Here is a 19,429-nt window from a genome sequence, read left to right as displayed (position 1 = left end):
CTGGCCTTTTGTTGCCGAAAACAGAGCTCCAGATAACACCTTTCCTCTTCCCTGCCATCAGTATCACACCCACGGTGCCTTCCTTGCTCCTTCCTCTTCTATTCGGAAAGGAAGAAGCAAAGCCGTGTGGGGCCATCTTGCTCTTCTTCCGCTGCAGGGCTCGGACGGGCAGGTTGCTGTGGGGGTGGGCTGCAGTGCCCCCTGCAGACTAGCTTGCCCTCTGCCGCCTGAAGGGGCCTGCTTCACCCTGCTTCACGGGTGGGCCGGCTGGCCTTGCCCTGCCTTCAGATATCTCCACCAAGTTTTTCTGAAAACCATACCCTTTGCCTGCAGGAGGAAGCAAGCATGAATGGTTGTTTCCTTTGCCAAGCAGGACCTGCATGCATTGGGATGGGCGGCCACATGTGGGCACTGCAAGCTATTCCCTTTGGGGAATGGGGCCATCGCTTAGTGCACAGGTGGGCAACCCGGGTTCTGGGGTAGAGCATCTGCTTGGCATGCAGAAGGTCCCAGGTTCACACCCTGGCAGCAGCAGCAGCAGCATCTCCAGGGACTTTGCTACACACACAATAAGCTTTATCGCGAGTTTATGGGGAGGCTTTACTGTGAACTCAAAGTTGTCCCCACAAAACTAACTTTTGATTTTTTTTTTTACCCTGGATATAAATCGGGCTGCACTCTTAACGTGCAGTGAAAAACCTGAATTGTGTGTGAACTGCTCCCTGATAACTCGCAGGGACTTCGGGGTAAATCCATTCCAGAGGAGATGTGAGTTGAAAGGCTTTAAAAGCCCTGTGTGAAAAATTTCCAGGTAGGGCTGGGAGAGACTTCTGTCTCCTGCTTGAAAGCCTGGAGAAGTTGCTGCCAGTCAGTGTGGATAATACTGAGCTAGATGGACCAAGGGTTTGACTCTGGAGAAAACAGTTTCCTTTGTTGAGGAGAAAGGCCTCTATAATGGTTTTGGTAATATGCAGATTAGAAAGAAAGATAGAAAAAGCACTGATGCTTTTGAACTTTGGTGCTGGAGAAGACTTTCAAGGATACCATTGTCAGCCAGGAAAACAAACAAATGGATCCCAGAACAAATCAATCCAGAATTTTCACTCGAGGCACAAATGACCAGGATCAAACTATCATATCTCGGACACATTATGTAAAGACCCAGCTCCCTGGAGAAGTCCATAATGCTGGGGAAAGTGGAAGGAAAGAGAAGAAGAGGACGACCAGCAGCAAGGGGGATGGACTCAATGACGAAAGTAATGAATGCACCACTGAGAGACCTTCAAGGCCAAGTTGAAGACAGATCATCATCCTGGAGAGCATCTCTCTATGTGGTCGCTAAGAGTCGACACCGACTTGACGGCACTTAATCAATCAATCAATATGCAGATTTATACTTCATTGCATTTTTGATCATCTGCCTCTTAAGCAATTCATTGAATCAAGTGAATAGTCATAAGAACCTAAGCCCAGCCCTGCTGGATCAGGCCCAAGGAGGCCCATCTAGTCCAGCCTCCTGTTTCCCACAGTGGCCCACCAGATGCTGCCTCTGGGAAGCCCACAGGCGGGAGTGGAGGGGGCAGGCCCTCTCTCCCGCTGTTACGCCCCTGCAACTGGGGAGTAGCAGGAGTCCAGGCTCCTCTAGAACCCAGGCCCTGCTCCCACGTCCCCATTTTCCTCCCCCCCCAAAGATCTTTCCTGCAGACTCCACTTCTGCTCCCCACAGAGTCTTCCCCAGTGAATGTCAGGCTCTTTTTCAACTGGGTTGTCACATTCCCAGCCCTGAGGATTTCCTCTCGCTCTGTGTGGGCCTCTGAATGTGTCATGGAGCAAGGTCACTCCAGGCGACACAGTATGTGTGCACAGACACGGGGAATGCCTCCCTGTGTGCTGCAGAGTCGCAGTGGACACCGGTGAATTGCACTCGCATCCCACTGTGCAGTTCTGGATTTTCCTTAAAGATCAGCTCCGCTGACAGGTATGATGCTGCCGCCATCTACTGTTCTCGAACAAAATCGCAAGGCGAGGCGTGACCAGAAAAGGCCACCCGAAGGCTCTTCTCCGGCTGTTTTTTTGCAGAAGCCCAGCATGAAAGAGCAGCTTGGAGAGGCAAAGTCATCACAGAATGGCAACTGGGACACAGTTTTACATAGACAAAATAAGGGTGGGTTTTTTTTTTTTACATCAAAGTGAGCCACCTAATGGTGCAGAGGAGAAATGGCTTGCCTACCAAGCCAGAGGTTGCTGGTCCAAATCCCTGCTGGTATGTTTCTCCCAGACTATGGGAAACACCTATATCAGGCAGCAGCGATATAGGAAAGTGCTGGAAGGCATCATCTCAGACTGCCCGAGAGATGGCCATGGTCAACCCCTCCTGTAGTCTTCCAAAGACAATCACAGGGCTCTGTGGGTGCCAGGAGTCGACACCGACTCAACTGCACACTTTTCTGCACTTTAGCATCAAAGCATCTTGATTTCCAGAGATTTTGCTGCAGGATAGGAGGGGAGAAAGCCAGTCTGATAAGGTTCTAGATAAGCAGGTATCTTAAATGTAGAGTCCTCGTCCTTTCAGGTAAATCCAGGTATCGCCTGTATTTAATGTCTGGTTTTTAGGGGGCCATCTCACATTTGGCGTTGTCATCTATTTGGGTAAATGCGGTAAAATGTCTGCTCTCTGCTGGTGGGGGTGTTGCCTCTGTGAAGAGCTGTGCAATATAGAAAACCCATTTTTCCTTTCCCCTGGAAATTCTCTTGTTTGTCATTTTTATAAATCAGCATTTATGGGCCTAATTATTGTAAATGCAGAACACAATAAAGGTGGCAGTGACTGCAAGAACTGATAATGAATTTTGCAGCAAGCCTGCTGGGCGGAGGCTGGCAGCCGGAAGGATGTCATGCCAACTGAATGGCAAAGAGAGGACAGAGACGGGCTCCTCTTGATCCCCCCCAGCAACACACAGGAGGTTCTCGCAGACTCTGTCACTCACACAGGCCACCCTTGTTAGGAACTTTGCCAGATACACGGATTGTCCCTGCACTATAAGAAGTCACACGAAGGCAGGGCAGCCTGGCCCAAGGTGTGTTGGGGCCCTGGGCAAGGAGCCCAATATTGCTTGGCCCAGGTCCCCAGTAGTTTCAGACCGGGGGATTTCTCAGCCCTGCCTGGAGATTCCGGGGAGTGAAAGTGGGACCTTCCCTCTCCATGCAAGCAGGTTCTGTACCACCGAGCCCTTCCCCAAGGGATTGTGCTCACAGATAGTGACACATCCAGATGCAAACCAAGGCAAGCCCTGCTTAGCAAAGGGGCCCGTTCATGTTTGATACTACAAGGCCGGCTCTCAAAATGCCGAAGAGTCTGTGAAGGCCAGCATGGGAAGCTGCCTTATACCACTCGATGGCCCCATTCCCCTAAAGGGAATATCTTACATCAGACACTGCTCACATGTAGTCACCCATCCAAATGCAAGCCAGGACATACCCTGCTTAGCAAAAGGACAATTCATGCTGATTACTCAGACTGTGTGGGAGGAGGCAATGGCAAGCCCCTCCTGTATTTGACCAAAAGAAAACCGCAGGGCTTTGTGGGCGCCAGGAGTCGACACCGACTCGAAGGGCACCCTTTGCTTTACTGCAAGAACAGCTTTCCTCCCCAATGAACTGACAAGTTAACTGACGATCTGACGCCCTCGAATGGTTCCCCAAATCTGTCACCTGCGTGGCCACACACATCTGTGAAGGAGGAGTCGAATCTGGGCACACTCCAAAGGTGGGTCTCTTGAACTGGCTACTCTAAGCCTTCATAAGACAGTTCAGTCTTGCCTCATTTCCGGCTGACTTTTACCTGACTGACTGCTGGATTGAATGCTGGTATCAGTCAATTTTACCCGGCTGTTCAAAACCGTTATTGTATTTCTTTCCTTTTCTCTCCATATATTCACTTTTGTTCTTGCTGTAAATGCTTGTTGCTTTTATTGCCTTACACTCCCTGCTTTGTGCAATTGTATCAATGGCAACTTGTCTTGATGGCCAAAGGCTACTTCCCGGTCAAGACGCAGGATGCCTCGTCTGAACAGAGGGCCTGCCTTCGCCTCTGGCCCGTAGGCTTCCTAGAGGCATCTGGTGGGCCACTGTGGGGAAAGAGGGTGCTGGCCCTCTTGGGTCTCGTCCAGCAGGGCTCTTCTTATGTGCTCCGTTCCATACATAAGGGGAAGTTCCCAGCAGTCTTTTGTGCTTCATACAATTGCGCAAAACCAGACCACCAAACGGTGGGGGAACAACTACCACCACCCCCGATGTAGTGTGTAATTTGGGTCTGGATTCTTCAGGCTGCTGTTTTGCAGGTGAAGACGGGGTGGGAGGCAAACATCAACACTTTTGCTTAAATGAGTGGGGGAGGCTTCCAGTGCGGAGACCATGAAAACCTCATAAGCTGTTTTCTGCCCCATCAGCACTTGCCGCTAAATGGTCTGCAGGGACCGATTGCTGCATCCAGCCAGCTTCGACAACCGGTCAGTGTAGAGAGCTAAAGAGGCAGCAGCAAGACGTGGTGCAGCGGAAGGCAGGATGGATGCATTGTGATGCCTAGCAGGAATCGTGGTCCCCATTAGCAAAGACTTGTAGGTCCTGTTCTAGGGCCTTTAAAAGGTTTAAGCATGCCTTTGCATTGCATTGTTTCATTTTGCATTGGTTTGGTTTGGCTTTATGTGTGCTGATTGTATGTGTTACTGTGAGCCACTCAGAGAACAATGTGTTAGGGGGTGGCTAGCAAATCTCCTCCTCCTCCTCCTCTGTGTAGGGTCTGCCTGCACTGGCATTTGGACTGGAGACGCCATGTCAGTGCTGAAAGATATTGCAACCATTAGAAGACATTCCCCTGAGGGGATGGGGCTGTGCCACCGTGGGAGGGCACCTGCCTTCCATGCCAAAGGCCCTCCCAGCTTTGGTTCCTGGCAGCAGCCTCTCCAGCGAGGGCTGGGAAAGGCTCCTGCCGGGAGCCACGGAGGAGAGCTGCTGCTGCTGCCAGTCAGTGTCGGCAGTACTGAGCGAGATGGAGCAGTGGTCTGACTCAGGACAGGGCAGCTTCCTGTGTGGTGGTGCCTGTGCATCGCTGCTTCCGTGGGTGCATCTGGGCTTTCATTTGGCGGGAGAGGAGCTCATGGATTTTGAGAAGGTGACCAGCAGCGCCAGCATGCCAGGCAAACGGGTTTCGGCACTTTTCTGACGGCTGGCATTATTGGTCACTTTTGCCTCTCATCCTTTCCCCAAGGAACTGTCCTGTGCCAGGGGGAGCAATGTCCTGCCACAGCCTTTTCCATGGCTGCTGCTCCTGAAAGGGCCCTGTCCAAACGCCTGGCAAAACAGCGGCTTGACTCTCCGAGCTTCATGCTAGGAGTCTCCAAACTCGTCCTCTCAATGCTGAGCATCATAAAAACAAAAAAATAAGAGAAGAAAAAAGAATAAAGCTGATCTAAGTGAGTAGAACAGAATTCAGAGGAAACGCAGAGGATCGCTAACATGGTTGAAGATGATCAAACGAGGAATGTTCCCAAGAAATCCTGCAAAGGTGACTGCGGTCAAACCTTGTTTGGGTCCCATCATTAAAAACAGAGTAGCGGGTCAGACCTGAGCAGGAAGCAAAAGCCGAGGGACTTCCTGAAATCTGGCAATTAATAGGGTCGCTTCAGAAAAGAGCATTTGAAAGGATGAGGAAATATGCAGCAAGTACAAAGGAACAAATCCATCCCCCAAACGATGACTTCTTTTTTCCCATGGAGAAGATGAAGGGGAAAGGTACTGGAGATAAAGGAGGAGGTGAAATTGCATTAAAGGATGTCACTGCGGAACTAATATCAGAGGACAACTTTTTGAAAAGTTATCGGAAACTATTGGAGTACGAGTAATGAAAGAATGATAGCAAGAAATCATTGGGAGATCAGGGGAAAACACACACTTGACAACCAATTTTTTATATATATAGGATTTTCATGCGTGGAAGATAGTCGAGCGAGACCCCATCAATCATTGGGACTTTCCGATTCATTTGCAGGATTTGGCCTGTAAAGGCCCATGCCAGGATGAACCACGCCGTCCACACTGTTCCTGAGGCTTAGCTTAGGGATGGTCCATAACTCAGCAATATTGTCTCTGCTTTGCAGGCAGAAGCTCCCAGCTTCACTCCCTGGGAGTTATTCGCACGTGGCTTCATGCTGTGGACTAAATCTATCTATCTATCTATCTATCTATCTATCTATCTATCTATCTATCTATCTATCTATCTATCTATCAAGTTTATACCCCTCCCAAACTTATGTTTCTGGGCAGCTAACAACAATTAATAAATGTTGAGTGAAGCCACTTTGAATCACACTTGCGGCATTGGGGGAAGCAGCCACTCCCCTCTGCTCTCGGGTTTTGTTTTGATGCAAGTTCACATGGCAAGCCTCCGTGTTTTCCTTCTAGCCAATGGTGGGGGGAGAGAGATTCCTAAAGAGCTACATCTGCATTTGTAAAGAGAACATCCCTCTCATCATGCTAATAATTCTATGTCAGTGCCTCTCCCTATTTGCCCTGGCGTTTTCAGAAAAAAGTAGCTTAAAACCAGCATTTTAAAAACCTCAAGATAAGCTAGAATTTGCAAGACAATGCCCGATTTGTGTGTGGGGTGGGTCTAAGAATCTTGAAGGGACTTTGGGGTATGTTTGGCTGGTGTGTGAACGCACACTCTCTCTCTCTCTCTCTCGAAGGAGATTCGGGATAGATGCCCTGCTGCAAAGCCTCCTGGCAGCATCTCCAGGGCTCTGTCCCTGGGGTGGGGGGAGAGGGATATTTGTCCCCCTTGCTCATTTATAGCTGCGCCTCTAAATAGGCCCCGCTGGTTTGCTCTCTTCCTTCCATCTCCCAGCACCTCCGTTGGGAACCGCAGCAACCACTGAAAGTGTTAACGAGCAACTGGAGGATAATGAAGTCACTGCAAGATGTTGGGATGGCTGTCTGGTATTAGTGGCACCCTTTTTAATGAAGTGAACCTCTTAAGGTGAGGGATTGCCTGCTGGCAAAGAGATGGTGTGGCTGAAAGGCTGGGGAGTAGAGAGGGTGCTTTGATTTTTTTGTGGGGCAGGGTCGAGGGGGAAGATTTATTGGCTGTATTAGCAATGTTTACTTTCCAAGGAATGGAGCTGTAATTATTGAAAGTGATTCAGGGTGTTGATGGGCCATCAGCGAGGCTGTCTCCTCCTCTTTAGTGCCACTGACAAAAGGGCTGGCATTAATACCTGACAGAGCTGGGATGCTTTTAAACCGGCAACTCAAAGGATTGTAGACTCAGGATGCCGATAAAGTGAGAGCCATTTTTGCAGGGAAGAAAGAGCTGGCGTCATGCCTGTGGAATTGCAAACAGGCTGGCTCTGTGGTTTTATTTGAAGGAGATAAATTCCACGGGCATGAATGGGGCTGGTGTGACAGAGTTGCGATTGATTGTATGGATGCTGCTTGGGAGGAGGAAGGTGTCAGAGCTGGTCTTGACATTTGGGAATAACCGGTTTTTGGATGAACTTCTCTCTCATCTGGTGCATGTTTTCTTGGGAGCTCCCACAATCCTAGACTGCAATTCTGTGTCGAAACGTGGTATAGTAGGAGTTGCAGCAGTAGTAGTAGTATGCATATGCACACTTATTAGAAAGCAGCTTGACTGAAATCAGTGAGACTTCTGGCTGAGGCTGCAATCTCATGCATACACAGACTTGGGAGCAAGCCCTGCTGATAACAGGGCTTACTTCTGTGTAGACATGCATGCATACCATCAGGACATTGCTTCTGAGTAAACATGCATACAGTCAGGTGGTTTATGTCAAGCCTGCTCAACTTTGCCCTCCCACAGCTGTTTTTGGACTACAACTCCCATAATCTCCAGCCACAGTAGCCAATAGCCAGGGGTTATGGGAGTTGTAGGCCAACATCTGCAGGAGAGCCGAAGTTGAGCAGCCCTGGTATGTGCTTATGATCGGGGTATTATTCTGGTATTATTCTGTTGGGTTCACCCAACAGGAGATCATTATCTTGGATTTGCAGGGATGGACTTATCAGTTGGATGGAATACAATAAACAGAATAATTAGGCCCAGTGGACCTGGGCATCGTTTCCAAAAGTCTTTTCAGACATCATGTTTACCCAATGGCAAAGTGTCAGAGTTCCCCACAGGGCTCCTGCGATAACTGTTGGGATGCTCTTTTAGGAACACCAGCCTCAGGGATTGTGTCATGGTCAAGCCCTGTGGAAATATAACTGCACGAAAAAGTGTGATTGAACAGCCTGTCATCTGGAAAGCGCCCTGGAGATGCTGCCACTGCCGCCGCCAGGGAGTAAAACTGGGACCTTCTGCGTGCAAGCAGGTGCTCTCCCCTGCGCTATGGTCCCATCCCCGCCAAGGGATTACCTGACAGTGCTCACATGTAGTCCCTCATCCAAATGCAAACCGGGGCAGACCCTGTTGAGCAAAGGGGACAATTCATGCTCATTACTGCAAGACAGACTTGATCCCATTGGAAAGTGCCGAGGGGGCCGGCAGGAGGGAAGGTTGCCAGCAGCTGCCTCTTCTCCACCTGGGAGGAGCTTTGCAAGAGAGATGTGAGGAGAGATGTGACTTGCAAAGTTTGCCGGGACCAGGTTGGCCCTGAAGAGCAGCTCTGAGGGTGACAGCAGGAGGCCTCTTGCCATCCTGCTGGCCGCCCAAGACTCTGCCCCCTGAGGCTGCCACCTCTGTCTGTGGCAGCCATACCCTGCTGGTGGTCTTCCCAGAGGCATCTAGCTGGCCACTGGCAGAAACAGGATACTGGGTTAGATGGCCCGTTGCTTCAGGATTCAGTAGGGTTGTTTGTATCTTTTAACCACTGAGAGACAAGTCAAGGTAACTATGAACCAACTGTCCTCTCTCCATGGAGTACTCTTTGGAGGACATCCCTGTCAACTTCCATTTCTATTCCTCTGGCAATTTGATAGTCATTTTTGTCTGTTCAAAACACTTTAAACGCTGTTGTAAATTGGCTGCTATAGGCCTGATGGTCAGGAAAATCAAAGCCCGATAATGCGCGGAGAGGCAGAAGTCTGGACAAGCTCTCTCATCTCTCGGGGCGGAGAGCCTATCAGAGATCCCCAAGAGCATCTGTCCCCCCCAGATGGTCCTGACCACCCTCGCGGGCTCATGGACTAGACAGGCCTTCTTCTCCAAAAGCGTAGATGAGGCACGCCCTCCCGTATTTGTCAAGGAACAGGGAAGCGGGCCTTTCCCACCCCCGGTTGATGCAACCCTTTGTGATGGCAACCTGCTGTTCAAAAACGTGCTTCCTTTCTTCTACTCCCTTAGAAAAATGCTGCCTTGAATCTGGTGGGATCACACATTCAACAGGGTGTCAAAGGTAGCGTGTGCCACCAGAACATTTCAGGCACGCATGTCCCCGTCCTCAGCTTTCCATCTGGATTGCCAGGTAGGCAGGCAAGCGGGGGAAGGCGGCCCAGTTGCTATAGCAGTGTGCACACCTCCACAGCCGAGAGGGCAAGCCAGACGCTTTGTATTTTTCAGCGATGCAGATCAGGTGCAATTCACAAAGCGGCATCTAGGAATGTAAGGTGAAGGGTTACATGGTTTCTGCAGGAGAACCTCCTACAGTGCGACCCTGTTTGTTATATGACAGGAAATACATTCTCTTTTAATCCTGGAGTCTCTTTCACTTTCCGTAACTGGGGAGATGCATACCGAAGCCTGGCTGGAGTTGAATTCTCTGGCCGTAAACACACAGTTCCTAGCATCAGGGAGTGAAACCGCACCTAAACCCCAAAACGGTTTCAGAACGGTTCTCTCACCTGCCCTGGGAACCAGACCTTAAGCTGAACCTAAAATCTCTGGGTTCTCTTGAATCTGAACTAGAATCAAACCCTGACCGTCCTAACCACAATGTGGAAACTTGGGGTTTTCTTAATGAAAGGCGAGGTATAAATTTAGCAATAAAAAATAAGTAAAAACTGGTTCAAAATAAGTGGCGCAGTAACCAGACGCTTGGCTTTTCCATTGCAGGTTTATCCTGCAATGTTGTATCCCACTCTGCTTTCCTGCAAAAGGGGGTTCTCGGGGCACTTTCCAGATTAGACCCTGCATTGGGGTCACGATGTATCTCAGAAGTGGGCTTCCAATCCACACTTCCTGTGTTGTGACACCACAGTCCCTACGTGGACAGCAGGGTGCCGTTCATATCTCCAATGCCTTGTTTCAAATTTAATCGCTGTGATGATATAGGGCTATGCTGTCGTATATCTGGCATAAAAAAGCCGCTGTTTTTCGGGTTGTTAGTTTTCGCAAGACTGCTCCCCCTGCTGGGTGCTTTTCTATTTACATTTTGAATGCAATTTGCCTGAATGGAAGCATTTTGCTTCTGTTGAGCGGCTAACCTGGAAAGTGCCCAGGAGCGATTTATGTAGCCAAAGGAATGAGAAAATGGCTCCCAGTCTAAAAAGAAACACCAAGGAGAAGCCGCTGGAGAGGCCCCGTGTTGGGCTGAGGTGGGACAGTTACTCTCCCCCTGCTCAATACGAGCGAAGCCCCACCACATTAAAAGGCTCCTCTCTGCACACTTAACTGGGCACTCCACAACCAACACTGACTAAACCCTTTGATTCTTCCTCACACGCCAGTCAGGAACGAGGAGAAAGCAGCGTTGGCTGCAGCCTGCTCTTCCTTCCACCCTGCCCCCCCCCCTTAATATTGTCTTTGGACAAATCCTTGGGAAGTTTAGTGGGGTGTGCATGACCAAGGTGTACATGTGAGACCCCAAGAAGATGTCTCACGGGGCCAGTCGATGGATCCTGCCGCTGGCAAGTGAGGGGCACCCAGGGCTGTTTTCGATTCTCTTTGTGGATGTGGAATTGCTTGGGGGACACATTTCTCCTCCTCAGAAAACCTGGAAGGGTCTCCTTCCCCCTCACTGCCACCATCTGATCTCTCTGGTCTAGCTAACGGAGTTTGAATGTTGCCAGCCGCCTCCCATGTTCCCCTGGCGCATACGCTCATGCTCGTCTTTGCTGGCAAGAGAAGAAGCTTTTCAGGCTTTTTGTTGTCGTTGCTTGGACTGTGTGATGTGTGGAGTCTCATTATGAGTGAGAGGGACATGGTAACAGGAGTGATGTGAAGTTGTTCTGGAGCTCTTATGATACGTTTCTTTTGATGCTTAATGTATGTCCAGAGGTAAATCTCTGCTCGTTGTGCATGCTGTGGAATTTTAAGTGCCTCGTTATGTGTAAAGAGCAATAAATATCTCATGCAAATGACAGGCCTGTTGAGGAGAACGAGCACAGATGAGGACAACAATGGGCCTCATGCCTCAGCCTCCAGTGGCAATCCCTTGGCCCCAAACCAGCTACTGATGGGGCACGTTTTGTGCTTGGAGGCAGAAAACCCGAGCTGTAAGCCGCGCATGATCTAGCTGTCTTTCTATTAGCTACCTACCTACTGCCTTCCTTGCATGTCTGACTATCTGCCTGTCCACATCTATCCGTCTGCCTTTCACATCTGATGCCTGCCTGGTCTGTCTCCTTCCCTCCCTCCTTGCACATCTGGATGTTGGTACCTCAACTTTCATGTCTGGATGCCTGCTGCCTCACACCATCCTTTAGCACGTCTGGATATCTGCCTGCCCATGTAGATCCATTTCTGTCCACATCTGGATGTCTGCCTCTGTCTGCCTGCCTCCTTGCACATCTCAATACCTGCCTGTTCCAGCTATCTCCTGCTCACCCTCCACATCTGGATATCTGCTATCTCTTTCCTCACTTCTTGCACATCTGGAAGTCTGCCTGCACAACCAGAGAGAGGAGAGCTGGTCTTGTGGTAGCAAGCCTGACTTGTCCCCTTAGCTAAGCAGGGTCTGCCCTGGTTGCATATGAATGGGAGACTTGATGTGTGAGCACTGTAAGATCTTCCCCTTAGGGCAGTGGTTCTCAATGTGTGGGTCCCCAGATGTTGCTGAACTACAACTCCCAGCATCCCTAACCAAAGGCCAATGGGGCTAGGGATGCTGGGAGTTGTAGTTCAGCAACATCGGGGGACCCACACGTTGAGAACCACTGCCTTAGGGGATTGAACCGCTCTGGGAAGAGCACCTAGGTTCCAAGTTCCCTCCCTGGTATCTCCAAGATAGCGTTGAGAGAGATTCCTGCCCACAACCTTAGAGAAGCCGCTGCCAGTCTGTGAAGACAATACTGAGCTAGACGGACCAAGGGTCTGACTCAGGATATGGCAGCTTCCTATGTTCCTAACCTGTCCATCTCCTGCCTTCCACATCTGGATGTCTGCCTGTTCTGCATATCCCCTTCCCTCCCACCTTGCACATCTGGATGTCCATCTGTGCATTTATCTCCCTCCTTCCTTGCGCACCTGCCTGTCTGCCTATCCATATCTGTCTAAGATTGATATACCAGCTTTCTGCCCATGAAGGCTTCTGAGACAATTGACACCAGCAACAAACAAGAACTGGATAAATCAATGAACCCTCAAGTCAACAAAGGGAACGCTCAGCTCAAGAGAGCAGCACAGGAGCTGGGCGTTCATCCACCAGGGCTGCTGGGGCAGATTCCTGCACCAAAGAAGGGGTTGGGCTAGAAGGCCTCTGAGGTTCCTTCCAATTCTAGAATTCGGTGAGATTGGCATCGCTGGCAAAAACAAGGTCTCACGGGGTCTAGGGACAGGCAGGTCTTCGTGTTGCTGGCATGGACAGCAAGAGGACTCTGAAGGCTGGAAGACGCTGCGTTTGAGTCGACCTGGGCAGGGAAGCCGCCGAGGAGGTCAGCGTAAAAATCCCACGTGGATTTGAACTAACCAGCCAAAGCTTTATCTGCAGGTCTCCAATTTAACAACACATCACTCATAAATTACTTACCTTTGGAATATTTGCTCCGAGGAAGTTCAAGTGTTGCGGATGGGGAGGAGGTGGATTCAAATGTCAAAATTGTAAATGTCCTCGAAGCAGCACCAGAAAGCGGCTGCAATAAAAGGGTGGGTGGGAGCAGAACAGTCGACCGAAGCCGTCCTCCCTTGGCATGATTTTAGTGCTTTTGCTCTCATCTGAGAGACTCGTTAATGTCGGTGAGAAATCTCCAACTCATCATATAATAGGTCAGGTTTTATGATGTCAGCCACAGAGTTCTTCCAGCTTAATGTCTTGTCTGTGCTCCTGGGAGACGGGAGAGAGGCTTCGAGACCATCTTGGGAAGTCAGGGCTCACGGCTTTGTTCCGGAGTGCGTGGGGCTCTTCCATGGGGAGCCAACCACCAGTGCTTTCGGCAGCCCTGTCCAGATGTGAGGGTCAACACGCTTCCCCCATGGGCTCTCCACAGGTGCAGCTCTGTAGGCAGGCACCGTCCCTCACAGGTTGTGTTGCAGCAAGAGGACACTCCCTGTCTATACCGTGCACTGGAGGATGGATCCTGTGCCTCAAATGAGGTGGTGCCGGTGCAGCTGTTCACCCAACGACACGCACCAGTGTGCAGACATCTGTACCCTCATATGACAGAATGACGGAGTAGGGCTAGACTGCATGAATGTTGGACATAACTGGCGAATAAGGCTTGCCGGTTGGGAACAGAGGGAGCTGCCTTATACCGAGTCAGAGAATTGGCCTGTCAAGCTCAGTATTGTCTACACTGACTGGCAGCGGCTTCTCCAAGGTGGCAGGCAGGAGAAGTAGACAGTGCTGCCAGCGATGGAGGAGTCTTGGACCGCCTTGTGCCTGCTAAGCAGATGCTCCATCACTTGTCCGTGTGCTCTCCTGTTTTGGTTGTGAACTGGGAGAAACAGGAGAGTGCTACCAGCAGCTCACACATGTGGTTATTGCTCAGCCGTGCCATTGTTCTCAAAGCCAGATGGCCCCCATTCATCAATGTGATGATTTAAGCACAGGGAAAGCACAGGTTGACAAAGGATGGTTGTGGTGTGGTGTGAACCCCTCGCCCAGGGTGAGTTGACACAGAGTTCTGCTTCTATTGGAGAATCTCGGATGTGTCTCACAGTATGGGGTGGATCTGCATATGCTCACCGGGGTGGCTCTGCAGATATTCACCTGTGCAACCCGCCCCCCACAAATTTGGCATGATTCCAGTGTGCTTAAAATGGCAGGTGAAGCCCAGCCAAGCAGCCGTCCCTCCCATACCTGAACACACATCCTCTGGGAGCCAATGGAAAAAAGAAAGAAAGAAAAAAGGTATCATGTATTCAGCTGCTGCTGGCAAATCTCAGATGTGTTTCACAGTATGGGAAAGATCTGTGGATCCTGCTGTGCACCCCATGAAGGAAAAACACAAACCTGTGTGAATGGCTGCCAGGTGAAGTGGACCCCTCACTTCAATACCTGGACCCACCTCAAGCCGAGGGGCGTGCCTGGACCAGCAACGCTCCCAAAGGCCACCTCCCCGCTGCCCCAATAGAGAGTTGTGACAGATCTTTTCCATGCACACTCATGTTATATCTCTGACTGTCATTTCCAGGACAATTTGTAGGTACAACTTTTTTCTGACGGTTACAAGATGCATTGGAGGGCTAATTATCAGGGGGGGAAAGCCAGGAAGGGTCATTTCTTGTATGAATGCACCACAATTTGATTGTTGTGAAGCAGTAATAAATCACCATATGGAAAACCTCAAAGCACGACATTCCTGAACAATCCACGCTGCCTGGAAGTCTCCTGGAAAGGGGTCTCTTTGTGGACCTGTACACATCAGGGTGTCAGGAGAAAGCACTGGGTTTTCAGAATGCAAGAGCCTCTCTTGCTCCTTGACCCAAACAAACCAACCTTTGCAGCTGGGAGGAGGTTGAGCGGGAGAGAGCAGCAAAGGAACAAGGGAGGTAAGCACACCAAGGAAGCTGCCCTCTTGAGCAGGGAGGGCAGGGAAGGAGGAATGCCGCCGTCTTCGTGGACACCTAGAAGCAAAGGGAGTCCAAAGGGGCTGGCAGGAGTAGCGATCCCAGTGGGAGGGAAACTAAACTGGCAGCAGGCACCAAAGACGAAAGTCCCTCTGGCATCTGTGTGCATTGCGAGGTACATATTTGCGGCAAACTGGAGCTTGTTTGTTTCTGTGGCCTGTAGGTCAGGCAGACGCCCGAGCTTGAATTCCCTGAAAGGGGCTCTCACAGCAGCCCTTGCCCCACCTGGAGAGAAGGGGGGGGGGGAGAAAGTGTCGGGCAGAAAAGAACTTCTTGTGTTCTCTAAAAGGTGTCCTTGATTTCAGAGGGCAAGCCGAGCGCCAAACCCTTGCAAGGCTGCTTTGGGAGACAGGGAAGAAGCAAAAGGCTGTTTCTGATGGGACTCAGGGTGTAGGAGCCTGCAAGATTTCAGGCTTCTTCACAGGACACCAACAAATTGTTGGGCATCTTGACAGCATGGCTGAAGTGCAAGCTGAGCTGACAGGCGACTGGAAAGGTCTGCACTGTCGAGAACAGGCTATTTGCAAATGCAGATGCAAAAGGTTTCCAGCTTCACAAAGAGCTGCGTTGTCAGCAACACAAATATTTTTAGTCTCTCCCTGCTTAAAATGTGGCACAGAATATGTGTAGCGCAGCCATCCGTCTGCTCGAGGAAACCTGTGTTTTTGCAGGCTGCGAAAATAGGTGATTGACTGAGCAGATACCTAAACGGCATGGCGAGTCTGAGCTGTTGTCTTTAAGCTGAGTCCCCGGTATCTAGGTATGGTTATGAGCCACATACAGCCTGGTTTAGTGGCTGGGCCACCGAGAAACCTTAGGGCTGTTCCCAGGATGGTTCACCAGGTAGGACAAGGGTTCACAAGCGAGGGGAGTAAGAAGTGGGGTCCCCCAGGGATCTGCACTGGAGCCAGTTGCAGTAAGCAGCAAAGTGGCCAAATCTGCAGGTGGCACTAAACTATGTAGGGTAGTGAAATCCAAAACAGATTGTGAGGAGCTCCTAAAGGATCTCTCCAAACTGGGGGAGCGGGCTGGGTGACAAAACGGCAAATGTGATTCAGTGTTGGCAAGTGTAAAGTGATGCACATTGGGGCACCCCCCCAACTTCACATATACTCTGATGGAGTCTGAGCTGTTGACCAGGGCGTCTTCCAGATTACTTGCTGCTGCTGCTGCTGCTGCGTGTCCCATAAGTGACCCTTCTTTTGAAAGCTTATGATGCATTATGGCCCTATAATGTGCTAATCGTGTTGCAGGAAAATAGCTGTATTTTTCCGTGGTAGAGAGGCTTGCAACAGAATTTATGCATTGCAGCATGTTGCCGCATGTTACAGTTCTTTGCCCCCCAACCCATGCTTGCTTCCTCCGACCTCCGCCCCCTCTCTGTGGGGAGAGGAACAGGCAGGGAGAAATCTTGGCTTCCCCCACTTTCTTCCCCACAGATCCCAAACCCCACACCTCCCTCCTCTGTTTGCTTCCAATATAACCTGAACTTGTCAACACAGAAGGGGAGGGAGGAGATTGGAGGGCTATTATGATGATGATGATGATGATGATGATGATGATGCAGCTGAGCAGATTTCTGAATCCATCCCTTTCTCATGCACTTTTTATTGAAGAGGAAGCCCGTTGAACTAAATCATTTACTTCTGTGCAATCCCGCTTGCTTACTACAAGGCAAGGGGCATGGAGAGAGAACAGTCACTTACTTAAAAGGAAACCTCTTGAACTGAATTATGATTCATTTACTTCTGTGCAATCCCACAGCCCTCGCTGGAGGAGCACTTGCCTTCCCCCTCCTATTTTATTTTATTTTATTTTATTCTCTGGAGGCGCCCCCTTCAGACGAACAGTGCCGTAAGCGAGGTTGTTTGTTGGGCCCGGGGATGGGAAGGTGAGTGACAGCAGGAAACGGAACTGTGGCTGATTGTTGAATAAATTCTTAGCTCAATCCGGCCTCACTGCTTTCTGCTGCTGCTGCTGCTGCTGATTGCTTCGCTAACTTCCTGACCTGCACAACCCCTGAAAGGACAAATCTTTTTTTGGGGGGGGGGGTTTCCCCTGGATGCCCACTGCAGCATGGCCCAGATCCCACCAACACCTTTCTTCTTGTCCACCCCAGGAGCACCTGCTCTTCCCTGGAAACAAGGGAGGTCCTGTTTCTGCCATGACCTCCTCACTCTTCAGACCCCAGACTTTACTCCAGTACAGCAGGAAGGCTATATTGCTTCACTGCTTGGGCCCTGAAGGCCAAAGCATACATACCACCATCATTTGCCCTTTGCTGCCAACTTGGAAGGGGATGCCAATTTCCCGGAAGCTGCTCTTCCAGCCGTAGATCATTCCAACTCCGCCTTGAATGTGATTGCTGAATGTTACAAGTTCTGTTCTAGATCCCGACTGGTCTACCAGCGTTGCAAATCGTAGCTGTATACCTTCCCACTGGCTCCCTTTGCCAGGGACAGCCTGTCTTCTGGTCCCCGTCCCTGGTGGAATCACTCTCCCTCTTTTGTTTCTATTTTTGCATTTTGAGGAATGACTTCTTAAAATGTTTGGGTGGGTCAGGGGCGTAGTGACGGGAGAAGGGGTCCGTGTTCACCCCTCTTTCCGGCGGCCCCTTGGGGTGAGGGAGATCATGAAGGAGATAGGGAGGGGTGGAGCTGGGGGCCCCGTGTTCTTTGAACCCATCCGCTCCATTATAGCTACACTCCTGGGCTGAGGCACCCATGAAAGTAAATGCATGCACATCTCACACCCTGCAGATGCTGTGTGTGTGTGTGTGTGTGTGTGTGTAAGTGTAACAGATATGAATTTGTTGAGAACGTTTTGTAGGATGATTATGCGGTTCTAGTATATCCTTACTAAAAGAAGAGTTGCTCTCTTGGCATGAGAGTCAGCTCGGGACCGACTCCTACAGAACCAGCCCTAGAGCAGCCGGCAGTGCAGAGGCTTCCTGCTTTGCAGAGGGTGGTGGTTGTGGTTGTGGGGGCACTCTTCACGCTTGCGAGCCCAAGAGGAGCTTCGTTCCCTCTCCCCTGGAGGGCTACTCTAATAGAGATGTCCCAGGCACGGTCCCTGTTTCCATCGCTGACATGTTGGAGGGTTTGTATCGAATCGGCATGACGGTAAAATCCAGTGGCCAGCTCTAGACGGGGAGACGGGGCTGGCAGAAGCTGCGGATGGCAGGATCCGAGGTGGATTCCATGCCAAGCCCGTGATTAATTGCCTGCTGTGGTTTGCTTTGGCTCCACGACCAGCCTGCCGACCGCATCTCTGGAAGGCGCCAGGTGGACAGGTCTCCTCTGCGGGACCAGTCCGGCCTCGGCACTGGCAAGGAGCGACGCCAGGCCTGGCTGCCGTCAGCTCAGCAACAGGTGTTTGCCTGGAGCAGCGAAACACTCGGCTGTTTTCTGAATGGGTAGCTGCATCCAGGCAGGGAGCTGCCAATTCCCGGAGGCACTGCAGCCTCCAGAGCCAGGCGCCTTTCAGAAATGGCTCCAAGGGGGCTGCGCGTGAGTGACTCTGGGCCCTGCTTCCCAGGGTGGGGAGGAGGGGTGTGGGAGCGTCCCCAGGGAGGCAGGAAATCGCCCTCGGAATGGGAGGGGGGCTCCAACAGAGAGAGCTGCTGCAGGACAGTCACGGAGGAGGATATCTTGGGACTCGGTGCTCATGAGGGCTGGGTCCAGTCTGCTCCGGGTCCAGTGGCTGAACTGAGCAGAGCCACATTAGGAGGGGGCAGAACCAGCCCCTCCTTTTGGATCGTCTCCCCCTTTCATGCCCAGTCCTCTGAAGTGGGGGGCAGACAGAAGGAAGGTGGGCCGATACCTCCTGCTAGTAGACCCCGGAGAGAGGTGGAATCAGTTTCCAAAGGTTTCTGACTCCTGACAGTTTAAAAGTTGTTCTTGAAAGTAAAATTAGAAGCTTTAAAAAAAAAAAGTGTGGGGGGGAAGAGAAATCACTGCCATGGCTTGGCCTGGAGCTTAAACGCTTATTTCTCAGCCTCATTCTTTCTCATTTGTAAAAGAGAACTAATTAGTTGCTTTGGCAAGCATTTCTTGCTGTTCCGATGCCAGTTTGAGAGTGTCGTGTTGGAATTTCTGACCGGCAGACGTCCAGTTGGGGACGTGTGCTTGCATATAAACGGGCCGCCCCAGTGTCTGACTCACGGCGGGGCTTTCAGCCAGGGGTGCTTTGAAGCCTCTGCAGGGGATACAGAACCCTCCTGCCACCCTGCATGTTACACCAGGGGCTCCCTCTCCGGGGGAGGGGGAGGAGTGTCAGGCAGCACCCCCCCTTCCTCTCTACCTGACTGGCTGCTGTGTGCTCTGCTTCAGCTCTCTCCTCCCCTGCCTGGCTGGCAGTCTCGGCAGCAAGGGAGATGTGGGCGCGGATGCTCAGAGCTGGCCTTGCGCTTGCTGCAGAGACTGCCAGAGTGGGTCTGAACCAGCCAGCCACGCAGACCGGCCATTGTGG

At 51.0% G+C, this 19,429-nt stretch overlaps 1 protein-coding gene across 2 annotated transcripts in view; it reads left to right on the top strand.

Annotated features, from left to right (window-relative positions):
- TSPAN6 (tetraspanin 6) overlaps positions 1-19,429 on the top strand; it is a 67,211-nt gene that overhangs the window by 31,283 nt on the left and 16,499 nt on the right. The gene's annotated exons all lie outside the window — the stretch shown is intronic.

This window comes from Hemicordylus capensis, chromosome 11 (genome assembly GCF_027244095.1).
Source record: "Hemicordylus capensis ecotype Gifberg chromosome 11, rHemCap1.1.pri, whole genome shotgun sequence".
Lineage (NCBI taxonomy): Eukaryota > Metazoa > Chordata > Lepidosauria > Squamata > Cordylidae > Hemicordylus > Hemicordylus capensis.
This window is presented reverse-complemented; position numbering and strand designations above follow the sequence as displayed.